We start from the raw sequence: 17,211 nt of genomic DNA on the forward strand, positions 1-17,211 counted from the left end.
CCAAGCACTGACAAGGAACCCAAGGGACCCGATGAGAAAAGTCTGGGAAAAAGCCTGTTTCAATGTTCTTTCTCTTTCTTTTTTGGGGATCCAGGAAATCTTAACGCTGGAGTTTCAAGATGTTCAGAAGAATCTAGTTTTCCTTTGTTCTTCTCAAGTTCGTTGGCTCGTTTTTCTGTTCTTCCCCAGTTTCAATTCGCTTTGGATGTGTGAGCTCCCAGGTTCCCTCAGGTAACCTTGCTCAGGTTAAGAGAACATAGGAAAGGGACTCAGCTCTGTGTCGCTGGGTTTCTTTCATCAGACAATTTAATTAAAAAGAGCATTAAATGACGGCAGCTGCGGCTAATACCTGGGCTGACCCCCCCATCTGCCTCACTGTATCATCTCAGACTACTTCATCTGTTTGGTTTGTCCTGCTGCGGCGAGCTGCATGTCCGCATCGTTCCATTCCTTCGTTCCCCCGCGTCTCGCCCCCGCCGCCGAGGCTGCTGGGGAGTTTCTCTCCACCTTAGATCACAGCAGAGGTCGAAGAGTAAAAGGAGGGGTGTGTGATGGATGAATCGGGATGAAGCCTCTGTGGGAGGGTGTGTGTAGCCATCTTCAGTCATAGTTACTCATGTAGGAAATTACATTGGTGAGTGGTTATGCAGGATTACACGTCTGGCAAAGTCTTATAACACCCAGCGAGGAGGTCAGTACAGCAATCATGACAAAAGACCAGATCATGCTACTACACGTGTAACTACTTCCTGAGAAAATACATTAAGCAGAGAGAAAACTCGTCTAGGAAGCCAAAGACAGACAAAAACAGGAAGAAGGAAGTCATGCGACTCCTGACCTCATTATCTTCTGGCTGGATTTGCATTGAGAATGTGGAACCTTGTGATATTGTGAGGACATTGTGGGGATATAGTTGTTTTTTTACAGCTCAAACAAAACACAGTGCACGTGTCGTTGTAATGCACAGCTGGAGACTCGGCGGGTCAGATTGAATCGATTGAACCGCTAGCCGGGGTTAAACCTGTCCTAAACCCAAAGCACATGCTGCTCTTTTGGTGCCGTTGCACCGCAGATTAAAGTCGCTGCTCATGACAAAGTGTGAGTGTGTGTGAGTGTTTGGTGGATGTTAGCAGGTTTGACCTCCCAGAGAGTTGAGTGACTTTTCCATTGCTGTCTCGTTCCTGTGTTGTCTCTCCTGTGCCAGTGGAGCTCCTGGCGTCTGTCCTGATCCACCGTGGTCCTTCAGCTTAGTCATTAAGAGCAAAACAAAATTGTTATTGCAACTTTTCCCCCTAGGAGCCTTGGGGCCCAACATTTCAGCTGTTTTGTGGTTGAAGAAGTGCTCCACAAATGCTTTTTGTTTTTCCTGCTTTGTCCGCTGTGTTGTTGGAGCGCGACATGATGAGCTCAGCTTACGGTTGGTTTTCACTCACTTCTACGTGTGGTTTATTGTGCTGACCAGCTGCAGGCTCTATATGCCATGTATATACTTTACAAGTTACCGCACAGGTCAGTCAGTCTGTGCTGAAGGCTTAGAACCTGTCAGCCATACACGGCCCCTCTACAACCTTAACTTCACTTTTGTTTAAAAACGCATTGAGCCGTGTTTTTACTTCAACTCTGAATCAGACGAGTCCTTATTATGGAAACTGTTTTTGGTATAAACACAAATCTGCAGCTTTACTCCACTTTCCGACACTTTTAGCTCAATGTTTTGATTATAAAGACGGACAAATCCAAACACCGGGACAGACGCTGAGTTGGTTGACCAATCCGGGGGTAAAACAGTGAACGTTTGACTTTTAAAGGTGGCCAGATAAATGGAATCAGTGGATGCTCATGTTGCTCTGTGTCAGCTGTTGTGTTAAGTCACTGCTTGGTGCCAACATCTGAGCTATAAGAACTTGCTTAACACAATGTTTGTTGTTGTGGATTAGTTTAAGGGTCCGTCTGTCTCACAGAGAGGAGATATTCAAACATTTTGAACAAAGCAACAACTCCAAGAAGAAGAACAATCACATAAACCCCCGTGAGTGCGTCAACAAATTCCATTTTATTCCAGAACGATTTGCCACAATAACAGAATTCACATCGACTGAACGAGTTTTTGATTCATTGCAGAAATGTCCAGAGCCGCTTCGCCTCCTGGGGGGATCTCCAAGTACCGCCGCTGGTTAAATGTGACACTCTAGACACAAACAAGCGCAGACGAGAAAAAGAGGAAGAGCAAAGTAAACGGCTTCATACATACTGAACACAGCTTCTCCCCCTCTGCTATTAAAAACCCATCCGCTCTAATCGGAATCTGTCAGTACTTAAGATGGACGGAATGTTAATGGACGCGTTTGCTGTCTGTCACAGATCTATACGTCTTTTCTGTGTATTCCTGCGCTACTGATGATGGCACAAGACCAGGCACACACAGATGGTGCGGTTCTCCCTTTTTTCCTTTTGTCCTGCCGCAGATGGCATAAGATGAGGAGGAAGAATGGCCAGGAGCTGAGTGGGTACGAGAATCAAGCCGCGGTCCAAGGAACAACCTTTTGGATTTTGAGTCATTAGAAATCATCATCCAAAATGTTTCGGATTTTCAGAAAGAATCCCCCCGCGTGAAGTTAATTTACAAAAGAAGAGAAAAGAAAACATGATCTCATTCGATGCGGTGTCACTTTGATTAATACCCACACTCCATTCAGACTTTTGGTGCTTAAAAGTCTTTTGTAATTAGCTGGATAGACAAAGATAGAAAATATGAATAAAGTGAAAGTTTATTAGTCATATAATTGCTAATCTGTTTTTCTGAAACGGACCCAAAACCTCCTCGCATCCATAAAAAATCTCTGCAGGAGTCCATGCTTTTGGTGATTCTGGTGTAAATTCACCTGCTCAGGTCTCTTTGTTGTGCCATCGTGTCCCCGACTGTCTGTCTTCTCTGTTCTGTTACAGTGCAAGCACAGACACGTCCTACCTCTCAGGCATTCCACATGCATGCTCTGAATTCACCTACACACACAGACACACACACACTCGTGGCACTCTGTAAACACACCCTATCACTGTAAATAAAGCTTTGGTATTGTGTAACTGTGCTTGTGTGTTTGCAAGTTGGAAAGCCCAGTGTCCCTGTGTGTGCACTGTATGTGTGTGAGTGTGTGTATGTGTGTGTGTGTATCTGTATCTGTAAGGATGTAGGGAAAAGCTTCAGTCAGCCTTGTGAATATATGAGTTTGGGAATTGGGGGATTTGGTTGAGTTGTCTTGCACCGTACGAAAGGCTTCAGTGGGTTTCTTGGTCTACCGAGCCTCAGCTGCAGAGTGGACTGGGGCTGATATTGTGTATTTATGTTTCCCTCTCTTACAGTGTTGCAGGGATGGAGGTGCAGATTTCTGTGGGGGGCTTTGCTGTGGCTTTGGAATGAGAGTGCATGTGTTTTTTCTTTTGCATTCCATATGTAGGGATCGTGAGAGGAATAGATAGTGACTTAGCAGGGTGAAACATGGTGCTGCCTAGTGGGGGGGGATAGAAGAGACCGAAGTGGACTGAGAGGGAGTTAAATGATGTTGGTTTCCTTAATGGGAAAGGCGTATCCTGGTTTTAAAGACCATACGAGTGGTTCTCCACGTTTAACACCCTCAGCTACAAATCACATACACGTTATGTTTCAGCTGTAAGATTTTTAAAGGGTTTCCTTCTTCAGACAGACGTTAGTGTCAGACATTCGTGGCGGAAATTCTAATGAGCTCGCAGGCAATTACAACTTGTCTAAGGTCCGTAGGTCCTTACAAGGAACATTTTGCTCCCTCCTCACGACTGCAGCCTCCTGTAGTCGTGAGGAGGAAGCGATTCCAGCACTCTTCTACGTGGTCTGCTGGAGCATCCGGGATCTACGTTATTAGAAAGACTCCCCGGGAAGATAAACAACAACGGACGTGTGGGTAATAACCAAAAGAATGAGATTGCAATTACAAAGGGGAAGACATGAGAAAAAAGAGCTCAGAGTAGAAACGCTGCTCCTGTTGAAAGGAGCCAGTAGAGATGGAGTTTGTCTGAGCTACAAGCTGTGGGAAACATAGACCGGATAGACTCGTTGTGACGAGTGATTAGTGAAATAAGTTTCTTGGCTTAAACATGCAAGATCCTCCCTGTTGTCCTCCTGTAAGGCCCTGCTTCTATGTCTAAGTCTGTTTTGCGCGAGCGTTTCTGGTGCATAATGTCAGATTCAGAGTGGAGCAGGTCAGCCAGTTGGTTGAACAAAGTCTCAGTGCAGCCTGACCCAGATGAAAAACAGGCTTGATGAGGTGTAGGTGTGGGAGAGTGTCTCTCTTAGTGTCACAAGAATTCCTTTTTTTTTTCAATCAGAAGTGTGGAGGAGGAGAGAGAGCAGCAGACTGCATCAGGAATCCAATTTTATTTTTTGTGAGTGCGTGTGTGGGTGACAATGAATGTGTGTGTGTGTGTGTGTGTGTGTTTGTGGCCTTGTGTGTAAGTGCACACCATGGTGGAGTGGAACTTTGAGGCTGCTTGATTGTAGGATTGTACGGTGAGGTCACTCAAGTAAAAGCAGACATGGTTTGATAGAAGGAAGGCCGACGTGTCAGCGGTCTGGGGTCAAGGGGTCACATGGGTTTAGTATTCCTGAAATTACAAGGGAAAGCGTCTTTTCACAGCAGGAAGCAGCACATACTTTTAGTTGATATGCAAAAATTAAATGATAAGCCTCACACAGAACCAAGATTTGTATATGAATTTAATGGACTTGTGGCTGCTTGTTGGTGCATCACATGGTTGATATCAGGTGAGTGGATGGTAAGTGCTCCCAGTAACGTACAGATCAATGTCCAGGCTGGTCTGCTGAGTGCTGCTCACCACCACAGAAAGAGAAAAGGAGGAAGAGAGGAGGAAGAGGAGAGAATGAAAGATGGGAGAAGGCATGAAGAGGCAGAGCCACAGTGATGGAGAGACGCGAACTGAGAGGAACAGCGTGTTTTTTACACCTGTAGGCCATTAGCACCTTCACTTGGCGCCAATCTTTAGCAGTGAAGCTGTGCAGTCTTCCTCACCCAGCAGCCCAGTCACGAAGCAGGATGGAATTAGAGAGAGAGAGAGAGAGAGAGAGAGAGAGAGAAGGGAAGCGAGATGCTGATGAAGATCGAAAGAGCGAAGATGAAACTTATACGTTTTGCATGTGCATGGGTTCAGCCGAGCCACAATGGTGCCCCTCCTCTGCCTTCCTGTCCTCATTTAACCTGAATCGGGGCCTTCCCTGTCACTGCTGCAAAGGTGCTAAGTGGTGAAGAGCTTTTTCACCGCTTGCTTGAGACAAAAGGCGATATTGTGTGAACGCTGTGTGAAAGTCGGTAGTAATCTTTGTGTGTTGCTCGGCTCTTGTAATGCAGAGATGCCAGTTTGCCAGAATGGTAAACAGAAACATGACCAATAGCCAGTAGCATGCAATTCTTAGTCACACTAAGTGGGAGGAAGTGTGTGCGTGACTGTGTGTGTGTGTCTGTAGCCATGTGTGTTCGTAGCAGACTGTGTAGATGGGTTTGCATTCGTCTCAGTTGCAGGTATGAAGCTGCTGCTGCATTCCAGTCTAAATCATTACACTGTAGATTGTTTTGATGTTGTCACACCTATTGTGAGTTTTTGACACATTCCTGGTGGCGTTTTTTCATCCTCTCTTGCATAATGACTCATTATGTGTTTGATGTGTTTTTTGAAGCAATGATAACAGCATATTAATTACACGGAGGGTTTATAACAGGTCAAGTGGATCTGCTTTGAGTTCTGAAGTTGTAATTGATGTTTTTATCTTATTTTCAAATGTAAGTTATGCGTTTACACATCTTGCCCATAGAAATCTTTACGCCAACAACCAGAGTGAATGTCCCGGACCTATGAGGGCACAAATCATACTCTCACAATCCCAGGAGTAGGCTTGTGTCCCTGAACTGGATGGTTCATGTGGAGCCAGAGTTGTTTATCTTTCTCCCATCATCCTCCGCCTCTTTACTGGTTCCATTAATGGAGTATTGGTGACCGTAAAAGATACAGAGCTGGACGAGGAAAGCAAAGGCCAAGCTGAGAGATAACAGAAGAGAGGACGGTCATGCAAGTTTGATTGATGCAGGGCTGGAAGAAACCGAAACACTTTGTTCAGGCAGTGATTCATTTATTAATCTATAAGAAGGACAACAAAGAAAAGTTCAGTGATGCTTCAGATTGTAGCTCAACAGTTCAAATTCAAACGACAATCTTTGACCTTTCGATAAATGACAGAAATTGTTTACCGATTATTACAGTTGTTTATATGATGTAGCATGAGATTGAAGAGGAATCACTAGTCAGCACTGATAATGAACAAATAGAGAAGAAGAAAGCCTGAGTAGTGTCTGATACACACCTGCCAGCCAATCAGAAACAAGCCCATAGAAAAGAGGCCCCTCAAGGCCTGTGTGTGTGTGTGTGTGTGTGTGTGTGTGTGTGTGTGTGTGTGTGTGTGTGTGTGTGTGTGTGTGTGTGTGTGTGTGTGTGTGTGTGTGTGTGTGTGTGTGTGTGTGTGTGTGTGTGTGTGTGTGTGTGTGTCATGATGGCAGTGGTGTTTGCCAGATAAACAATAAATGCATTGTTGCCAGCTTGTTGATGTTCTGAGAAACGTCTGACGTATTCCGAGAAAAGAGGGGAATCAAGAAACACAGCTTTAACCCGCCTGCTCGCCATCGCCGCCACCTCGCGCGGGTGATTAGTATTCAGGCCGTATTCACAGAACCATCACACAGAGATTGATCAAAAAAACTCCCTCAGGCCCTGCATGTGTGTGTGTGCGCGTGCGCTTTGTAAATTGTGGGAAACAGGTGTGCGATTCCCCATTTACCAGTCTTTGTTTACATGGCTTGTGGCTGTGGGGATGATGTGGCATTGTGTGTGTGTGTGTGTGTGTGTGTGTGTGTGTGTGTGTGTATGTTTGTGTGAAAGAAGAAGCACGTACAATGCGGGGGGGGGCAATGTCGGCCCCCTGAGGTGCAGCCACTCTCCTAGCTGCCACTTATGCTCCAGACTCCACAGAGACCAGGACCATATAATGTATGTGTGTGGTGTTGTTGTTGTTGTGTGTGTGTGTGTGTGTGTGTGTGTGTGTGTGTTTGTCACTCCAAAACAACATGCCGCACAATGGAGGGAACCTTCTGCCATCATAGAGAGTGGGGAGTGGATGAAAGGATGTGGTGAAAGCGGGGGAGGAAAACAAACAACTTGAGGGGACGGCAAAGAAAAGGAGAGAGAGAGAGGAGGGAACGAGAGAGCGAGAGAGAAAGTAGGGGGGGGGGAGAGAGAGAGAGAGAGGTCAAGGTGAAAGCTGGCAGGGAGTGAGAGTGTTTACGAGACACAAGAGCAACACGGCGGGATGGAGGGAGAAAACAAATGGAGGAGGAGGAGAAGTCAGACGTGGGGGTTGACGTAGTGTGTGTGTGTGTGTGTGTGTGTGTGTGTGTGTGTGTGTGTGTGTGTGTGTGTGTGTGTGTGTGTGTGTGTGTGTGTGTGTGTGTGTGTCAGGGACACGCGGGAAGCTATAAACGCACGTATACATGTCTACCGTTTGCCAACCTTGTTAAACGGTTTTCCTCCACCCCGCCCCAGAGCGAGAGAGGGGGAGGAGGAGAGAGGAGGGAGAGAGAGGATCACATTTCCTGAAGTCAACACTGCATAGGTGATATAGAAACCTGTCCGCTCAGAAGCATCCTGCTCCTGCTCCTGCTCCTGCTCCTGCTCCTGCTCCTGCTCCTGCTCCTGCTCCTGCTCCTGCTCCTGCTCCTGCTCCTGCTCCTGTCCCTGCTCCTGCTCTTGCTCCTGCTCCTGCTCCTGCTCCTGCTCCTGCTCCCCCAATTCCAGATATTGATTTAGTACTTGGGGCTGTGTTGTGCTGCTGTGTCTCCCTGAGGTGCCTAGCGTGTTACGGCTGTCATGTACTGTATGTAGGCCCAGTAGCGTGCCTGTGTGTGTATGTGTGCGTGTGACAGGTCAATAGTGACATCCCTTATTGATGGGGATGGTAATAAATCGAGCGGCGGCCCGGCGCTGTGCTAACATGTTATTGACTTCGGCTTCAAGCATCTTTAAAAATGTATTGGTCTTGGAATGTGACGAGACTTCAGGCTTCACGTTGTGTAACGTTTCCCCCTGCATATTACAACAGAACACGGCTCATTAATAAAACATGTTTGACCTTGTACCTCAGCACCAAGGTCACAGCTCCTACCTGCACTGTGTTAGCATGAATAAATGTAGCGTCAAAGGACACGATCAGTACTGTTACACTGTTTTATACTGTTCTATTATTGGAAGCTGACTCTGTGGCATGAAGCTGGATTGAAACAGGAAGCTTTCAAAAACATCTTGGTCATGTAACAGTGGCTTTTTTGAATATTTCATGTAGAACAGGATCAAAATTTGGGAGCTAACAAGTAGCATCTGACAAAACCGCATTCACTCTGCTGGTCAAGTTAGCTACTTGTGTCTTGCCACATATTTGGACCTTTGTCTGGAACATGACCGAAAGTGAAAGAGGATGTACAGCTGGACGTTGCTTTCAGTTCACTTAAAAGAAAAGGTAAAAAAGGAGAAGCTGAAAGCCGAACAATCAGCCAGAAAAAGCGCCCAGTCGGCGGTTTCGCAGAGTCGCCACTCTGTTATGTGCATGTTCCTCGAGACATCTGTGAGGTAATGCCTCATAAGGTTTGCACCATACATCTGGATTTGTTTTGGGGTGTGTGTGTGTGTGTGTGTGTGTGTGTGTGTGTGTGTGTGTGTGTGTGTGTGTGTGTGTGTGTGTGTGTGTGTGTGTGTGTGTGTGTGTGTGTGTGTGTGTGTGTGTGTGTGTGTGTGTGTGTGTGTGTGTGTGTGTGTGTGTGTGTGTGTGTGTGGCAGCTGCAGAGGGAGGCTGAAAGGACAAATGGTGACCCTCAGGCATAGAAGAGGAAAAATTGTGCTGCGGCACTAAAGTAAGCGATAAACACAGCAGCCAGTGAGGGCGGATGAGGCATGGTGCAGGCTTTGGTCCGGCACTTTCACACCTTGTTTGGTTCAGTCTAGAGTTTGTTTCCCCTGTTGGACTTTAAAACTTCAGCGATAATGCGATTAGGGCAATAAATCGGCTTCTGTGAATGCCGGCGTACAGACACTGAGGTTGGCACAAATGGAAGGACGTTTACTCTGAGTCAAAGGCCCAGATCGCCCGATTGCGCGTGAATTTATTGAGGCTTGTAGACGTCTTAATGCTGCAGTATTTGTGTTCCTGAAGCGAAACCTGTGCGTTCTGCTGTTGTGCTTTGGTTTGGTTTACGTCCCGAGTGACGATTTTGGAAACACATCTTGGATTGACTCGTTCTGTGTCATTTAGTGATCTTGGCTCAGTAAAACCTTCCTGATGGTGAGAGAGGCTGAGAGAACACACATAGTTGTTATTGATACACAGTATTAATAAGACACAATGTCAATAAGAACCACGAATCGACTACAGGTCTGAAAACGCCCATAAGGAACACTCTGCATGCTCGCACCGTGCTGACTCAGCATTAAAAAGAGAGTGAGACTCTTTAAGTGCTCTAATGGACAGCTCTCCATCACTCTTTCCTCCCGTACACTCCGGCTGATGTAACATGATGTGACGTGCGCACAAACTGAAATCGACCCGTCCGATTGTGACAGATTGATGAGAGAGAGCGAGGACGACGTAAGTGCGGCTCTCTTCTACCATTGGAGCTACGTCCGCGCTCCCCCCCCCGGTCTACCCTTTGACACCGCCGCAATGTTCCCGCTGTTTTGGGGAGAATGGACAAGCTAAACACCCACAGCTGTTGCACGAACCTCGCTCACACTCCCGTCCACCTGTGTATTGATTCCTCCCCCTGCATTTTCACACTGTGTGGGCAGAGTTAAAGCAGCATGAGTCATTTGCCTGTTCCCATTGTTGTCCTCGTGCACCAGTAGCATGCGCTGAGATCGGCGTCCTTCAGACCCTCCTCTGCAGAGCTCGGGGGACTCGACGTATTTAGAAACAAGACTCGGCGAGGTGAGCGCTAGAACGCTACATTTTCTTTTGGCTCATTTCCCTCCTGGTTGAGCTGCTCTCATCTCCCATCCACCGCCTGCATCAGCACCGTTTCCCCGCTCGTGTTCATCACTCAGTCTCTTTAAGCCCCACAGAAGCAGATGCACACAAAAGAAATCAATAAATGTTATCAGCACTTATGGCATTCACTAATAATAATGAGATTTTGCTTCCTTGGTAACAACATTGATAAAGGAAACATGGTATCAGGTACAGATGACGCTTCTGTGCGTCTAACCGACTTGTATATTGTCCTTTTTCCTCCCCAAGCTTTGTTTCTTTGTGTGACTCCTTCATCTCTCAGCCTTTAACTCGCTGACCTTCTTTGAGACTAAATTAACAAATGACAAGCATCAGAGTCGCTAGGCAACCAGGCCATCCAATTAACCCCCTTTGCACATTTTGCGTCGCTTCTTAAATAGATGAATTACAGTAAGAATGCTGGGTGGACACAGACAAGACTAAAGACGTCCAGTTAAACCTGGTGGCTAGAAGGCGACATTGAAGGAGACGCATTGATACCTTCTCTTATCCCAATGGTGTCATGTAGTGAGACCGTGTTGACCGTTGAACCTGATCAATGAGACGCCACAGTGAAAAAGAGAGTAAGGCTGTAAAGAGACGGCATCTAAATCAGCGTGTTTTCATACAGCGTGAACGATGATGATGCATTTAGGGAGAGTATGAGCAGCTGAGATCAGTGTAGTTTATTACTACAGTAAACAGCTGCCGGGCTCTAAGCTGGTATCAAAGAAGAAATGAAATTGCACCTTCTGAAATTTGCTAAATCCTATTAGAAAAATCCCAGATAAGGGATTTGTAGAAAGGTTTCCAGCATAAACCTGTTTAGGAACGCTTTTGTGGAGACTGAAGTGGAGGCGCTTGGTCTCCCTCGGCAGCCTCCGTCTCCTTTAGTCTGCAAGTTCAAACATGAACCACTAATACGGAACCTATAAAAGCTTTTTCTCCTCCTGCTATCTCGCATCTCTCTCTCCCTCTGAACTCACTCAGTCTGGGGAAATCACCGCGGAGTCTCCCGTCTCGTCTCGTTTCTGACATTATCGCCGCGTTTTCGGTACATCTCATTTTGTATTCCCGTTGATAAGGAAAGAACCCAGCGTGCAGCCGTTCCCGCCTCTGCCCTCTCTCTGCATTTTTAGAGCTCAGAACAACAGAAACTGGCATTTGATTGTAATCTGGGTTGAAATGTTTTGACTGACAGAGTTTTGTATTCATCGCTCGTCACAAAATGGGCAAGTAAAAGGACGGGACGCTGTGGAAGCAGCCTGCAGACGATGGAGGGAAACGTTGTTGTTGTGCTTTGTTGGCCTCTGCTCTGCTAAAGGAACCATATGGAGCTTATGTATATGTATGCAGAGGTGTTTTGCATCCTGTTTTTTGTGAGAGTCACAAATCCCTGGTCCCGTCCCCTCTCAGGGTCCTGTTTTACCAGAATGTTTGCTCTGCGATGAGTCTTATAGGATTACGCTGCTCGACGTTTGTTTTTTTTCCTGTCTGCCTTGTGTTTGATCAGATTAGCTGCTGAGCATTTGCGTTATGTTGTGTGTGTGTATCACTGGGTGTTTGTGTAAGGCGGCATGTGCCTTCTTGTCCTTCAGGTGCCCTTTAGTGAAGCATACAGAGAATTGAAGGGAAAGGGAGATAAACAGATAGAAGCCGCGACAGAAGCTGATCGTGTGTGTGTGTGTGTGTGTGTGATCTCCTCCCTCCAAACTATCTCACTTTATTCTTCACCTGGCTGCGGCAGTGACACACTGTATCCTCCCGCTGCACAGTGGAGATGTGCAGAGCTCTGCTGCTCTCCTGTAATGAGCGCTGTAAATCAGCCCGGATGCCCAGATGCAGCGTGTCCTATCACAATGAGGCCTTTTGTGTGGGAAGTGATGAAGGAGCTTCCATTTGCACGCATGGGTGATTAAACAACTTCTGCTAAGCATCAGAGGTGAAGAAGGGGAAATAAGAAAAACACACATCCTGCACGGGGTAGTCGGGGAGGTGAGGACGGGAATGCCAGGAGCGTATGGCCGCCGTACTGTAAGCGGGAGGAAGGAAGAGGGGGGGTGAGGGAGGGAGGCAGGGAGGGAGGGATGGGTCAGGAGGCACGGCAGATGGACGAGGAGAGGAGCGCCCTGTAGGACGCCGACCACGTGCGACCGGACGGCGGGGCGACTGGCATCCGACGCCGCTGAAGTTCACCGAGCCGTGCAGCTTTTTAAACCTTCCATATTTACCCGACACTAGCTGTGTAGCTTGGCAAAAGAACACACACACACACATACTTACTCTCGTTGAACCCTCAAACACACTCCTACCTCCCTTGAAAAGATTCCATCACACTCTTCACAGTCACATCGCTTATTTACAGTTCAGATTTGTGTGTTCACTTTGTTTACACAAACAAAATAGACACCTTTTCCTCATGTTATGGTTATTTGCTTTGGGAATAAAACGAATGTAGTTAACTACTTTTCATTAGGACCTTGTACTTAATGAACAGAGTGAATGAGTGAGTGTGTGTGTGTGTGTGTGTGTGTGTGTGTGTGTGTGTGTGTGTGTGTGTGTGTGTGTGTGTGTGTGTGTGTGTGTGTGTGTGTGTGTGTGTGTGTGTGTGTGTGTGTGTGTGTGTGTGTTGGGGTACAGCTTATTTATCACTTATGCCACCTTGAGGCAAGCACGCTTTTATTTTGAAAGGGAGGGAATTGTATTATAGCTCACTGGGATTTGTCACTGTGGGAGGAAACAGTTTAGTGAGTTAATGGAGCTTTGTGGGGTATAGTTCTTTCTTCTTTATATCAGCCCCCCGACACCCCGCGGAGCTTTTAAAGTTGTCCTGACCTCTGCTTCCCCCGTCCGTGCACTTCAAAAACACCCACACATTCCAGCCTGGTGTGTCAAAAGTGCGATTTTCTTCCTCTTCTTTTAACAACAATCGTGAGATTTTCTTCTTCTTCGACTGAAGTGACCGGCCCGGGCAGGTCCTGAAGTCAAACATGCCATTCGGCTACCAGAGCTGCTGCTTCTTCTCAATCACACGGCCTGAAAACACAGATAAGGAGACTGAAAATGCTTGATGATGACTGATTTCATCCTCCTATAGGCCTCCTATGTGTGTGTGTGTGTTGTGGTGGGTTGTGATCTATATAAGGTAAGCGCGTTAAGATGGCTGCAGCGTGACTTGATGTGCCATGTAAAGTGATGAAATATAATGCATCATTTCCTCAGAGATCTGGCGTCTGGAGAGTGTGTGTGCGGGAAGTTCGGGGCCTGAGAGGTTTGCGGCTGACGCACTCATCTCCCCTCTTGTTTTTCCACTTAAAAGTAATCTGGCAGATTAAATTCCTTCCCTCCTCCACTCATGTCGACACTTTTCATAGCAAAGAACTCCAGAGGATCACATTGCATCAAACAAAATAAGATTTGTTGTTTGTTGTTGTGGCTATCACATCCCCCGTATGTGCAGAGAATATTGCATTTTGCTTTGCCGTTGGAGGAAAAAGGAGCGCTTGGCCTGTCGTGTGAGAAGCAGAGGAGTAGTTTGATCCGTCCAGCACTTCTTCTCTGGCATGTCCTTGGCTGGAGTTGAGCTCCGTTTAACATGGTGCCCCGGGCTTCTCTGGGAAACTGGGTCAGCTTTTCGATTTTCTCGCCCCATTTTAACCCCCCCCCTTTATATTCCCTGCTCAGTACTCTCTGAGGGAATCCTGACTCCCCACTAAAAGAGAGGCCAAATCTAAAAATAGGGCCCGTTTGTTCTTCATGAGTTTCCCCTGTATGCCAGCTCCTCCCCTTCCTCTCCTTCCTCCCCTCACGCAGAAGAACCCCACTTTCTCTTATCCAGGACTCTCCTCTGTCCATCCATCCACCGCAGGATTCAGCTGATTCTGCTCAGTCTCCTCAGGCAAACACAGGGGTCACCTTCTCCTTCACCTCCGAGGCCCTTCTGCAAAGTGAACAGCTCTGCTCCCGTGTCACCCGCTCCCCCCCCTCCCCTCCCCGCCGCTGCGCATTTACACAAACACGGCGCACTTCCTCTGGGCCTCGTCTGCCGAGCAGTGTCCTACATTTGTCTCCACCGCGGAGAGAAAAAAGGCAAATGAAGCCGTTTTTCGTGTCAGCAGCGATTCGAAGGCTCAGACCAGTTTGCCGTCGCTCTTTAAAAGAGAAGTGGGTCGAGATCATCTTATGTAAGCTGAGAGGGGATAACCAGGTACACAGACCCCCTGCTGATTCTCATCTACTGCCATCAAATTAGCCCCATCTGGCAGTAACACACTTAGGGCAAGGTCAAGGTATGGTTAACCGAGTGGAATGCCATAATGATAAGCTGGTGAAGGTGGACAGAGAGCTCTGGGAGAAGGCTGATCAAAGATAACAGGTGCAGATACCACACTGGACTTGTTTGTTTTTTTTCCTACTGGCACCGAAACCGTGCACAAGTCAGTTTGCCAGCCTCTTGACGAGACAGAAGGAGCCCAGGCACAGATCAGGCTCACAGGGATTATTTATAGAGTTGAGTGGGCTTTTGCGGACGCAGGCATTGAATGTGTCAGAGAGAAAATGCATCATTGATCAAAGCCCGCTCGGAGACTTAGTCTTATTCTAGCCAAACGCTGAGCCGAGCTCGTGCTCGAAAGAAAACAACAGCCTCCACCAAAGCGTGAGGCTGCGATTGTACTGTACTATAGTAAGATCACCTGCCCCTCAGCCCACATGCTGCCCCTCTCCTACACAGGTGGAGAGATTTCACTGAGCACTTGCCAATTATAAACCCCCTTTTCTCCTCTTCTTCTACTCTTACATGGCAATAGCTCCTCAGCATTGGATGCCTAAAATACACACACGGTGGGTGTTTGGAGTGAGTGTACGGCACAATAGCGAAGGTCTGTACAGTACGTCCACAACAACATTATGCATTTTTAGATGTGTGTGGGTGTGTGTGTTTGCATGTGAATTGATATTTGTGGACACTGATTACAGACGCAGTTTGTCTTCCTTGTGTGCTTTTCAATGACCTCTCAAAAGAGAAATAAGGTATCACTGTCCAGGACACAGTGTTTTGTGTGTGTGTGTGTGTGTGTGTGTGTGTGTGTGTGTTGTACTCCACAAGGCACATCTGTCAAAGGATAGTGCAGGATCCTGATTCCTCTCTATCTCCCTCTCCCCCGGGTCCCATCTGGGGAGCAGAGGAGAAGAAAGGGGACAGATGAAGTTGAGGGAGGGTGGAGGAGGAGGAGTAAGAGGAAGAGGAAGAGAGGCGTCTTATGCTGCAGCAGCCGCACAACTCCACAGTGGCAGGCAGGGGCAATTCTCCCTCTCTCTCTCCCCTTCTGTCTCCCTCTCTCCCTCTCTCCCTCTCTCTCTCAACCATACGCTGCAATGCAGACAGCAGTCAAGGTTATACCAGTGCGGCTGCGGCGATAGGCTGAAGTATTTAGGATGCCGGGGCCGCCAGTCTGAGGCTGTGAACAAGCTTCAGGAAACTCATGGCCTCGTTGTCCTGTATCGGTTTTATTTATAGCTGCAGAAACTTTATGCCCAGACTGAACGCTATATATCCTGTACCAGTTTCCTGCTTGGTACGTGATGTTTCTGAGGCTCGGAAGGTCATAATTTGCATCCGTTTCATTTCAGGCTGTCGCTACTGACGGTTTGGATAATCGATTAATCTACTGATTATTTAGATGATTCATCGAATAATTGATATCCGATATGTATTCATGATGAGCTCTCTTTTAGAGTGTGGATGCACAAGTGTGGTTCAGTGTTCGGCAAGTCAACTTAATGGTGCTTTACTGCCACCAAATAAGCCGGAGCGTTCGGTCATACTGTCGACTAATCGATTACATGCATTTTTAATCGATTATTTGAGTAGTCAGTTATAAAGGATGAATGGTGACAGGCCTGGTTTTATTGCAAAGATAAGGCCTCATTATTTCTCTGTGGTGCAGACTGGTCTGTATTCTTCTGGCAGGCTGTCATTTCACGAGAAAGTCGTCTGTTTGAGGTGGAGGGAGGTTAAATGCCATGTAAATGTGTGGCACAGGACTAGCAGGGTGACATTTGCTGTTAATCAGCCTCCTGCTCATCTTCCTCCTCCTCCTCTGTCTGCTTGTGATAAACACGTCGGTCTCAGCCGCACTGCAACAATGAGCTGCTGCATATGGTCAATGAGTTTGTGTGGTTCTGTCAGAAGTACCTCTGCAACATCTTCACTTCCTTTACAAAGTGAGCTGTACTCACCCAGTCTCTTTGTGGACATCCAAGGGGAAACGGGACAGGATGACCAAATTCCAACATCCTGTTTGTGCATGCATGTGTGTGTGTGTGTGTGAATTTCTGTGTGAATTCCACTGGCTTCCCCTCTTGTCCTGCCCGAAGCCCAGGCACAGTATTCATGGCGAACGGATACAACACAGCTGCCTCTGTCAGATGTGATTGAGGAAGCGATAGATCATTCACCACACAGGTAGAAACGCACGGCACTCCGCCACATCACCCGACCTTCATCATTTCCCAGTATCAATCTCGTGTCTTACTGGAACTGCACGGAGGAAGATATAAGGCATCTATTTTTAGGGAAAGAGAGAGAGAAACGTACGAACGGAAGCAAAAGAAATTCGAGCGGGGAGACAAATACAGCAAGCGATGGAGACAAAGAGTGATTGACAGAGAGAGACTGAGTGACTGCGCAAACAATAGTGAGAGAGTGAAAGAACAAGCAATTTACTCAAGGGAAGGGAGTGATGATGAGCCCCGGGTGTTAACGGACCAGTGTCAACTATTATCCTCTCATCGGTTAACAAGGGCGGTTGGGCAAACACCCCTTCATGTCACACACCTCCTAATCCTCCTCATCCTTGGCAAACAGAGCTGAGATCCAGCGCCTCAAGCTAAAAAGCATTCTGGGGAAATGCGAAGACACAGTGGTAATGAATGTAATGAGAGGAATGCTTACTCTCCGAAATGAGACAATGGCGTTTAATTAAAGCAATGGCCATCATCGGGGAGCGTTATAGTTGTATCAGGAGTGGATGAGTGGCTTCGGTGGAGATCGCAGCGAGGCTTGGCACAGAGTTGTCAGGTTG

The 17,211-nt window shown here is 47.2% G+C and overlaps 1 protein-coding gene across 1 annotated transcript in view; it reads left to right on the forward strand.

Annotated features, from left to right (window-relative positions):
• The window catches only part of LOC142993553 (inactive phospholipase C-like protein 2), a 54,222-nt gene that overhangs the window by 7,117 nt on the left and 29,894 nt on the right, over positions 1 to 17,211 (forward strand). The window lies entirely within an intron of this gene.

The sequence above is a fragment of the Genypterus blacodes genome, unplaced genomic scaffold, assembly GCF_046128005.1.
Source record: "Genypterus blacodes isolate CSIRO-AG114 ecotype Tasmania unplaced genomic scaffold, CSIRO-AGI_Gbla_v1 ptg000028l_1, whole genome shotgun sequence".
NCBI classification, from domain to species: Eukaryota; Metazoa; Chordata; class Actinopteri; order Ophidiiformes; family Ophidiidae; genus Genypterus; species Genypterus blacodes.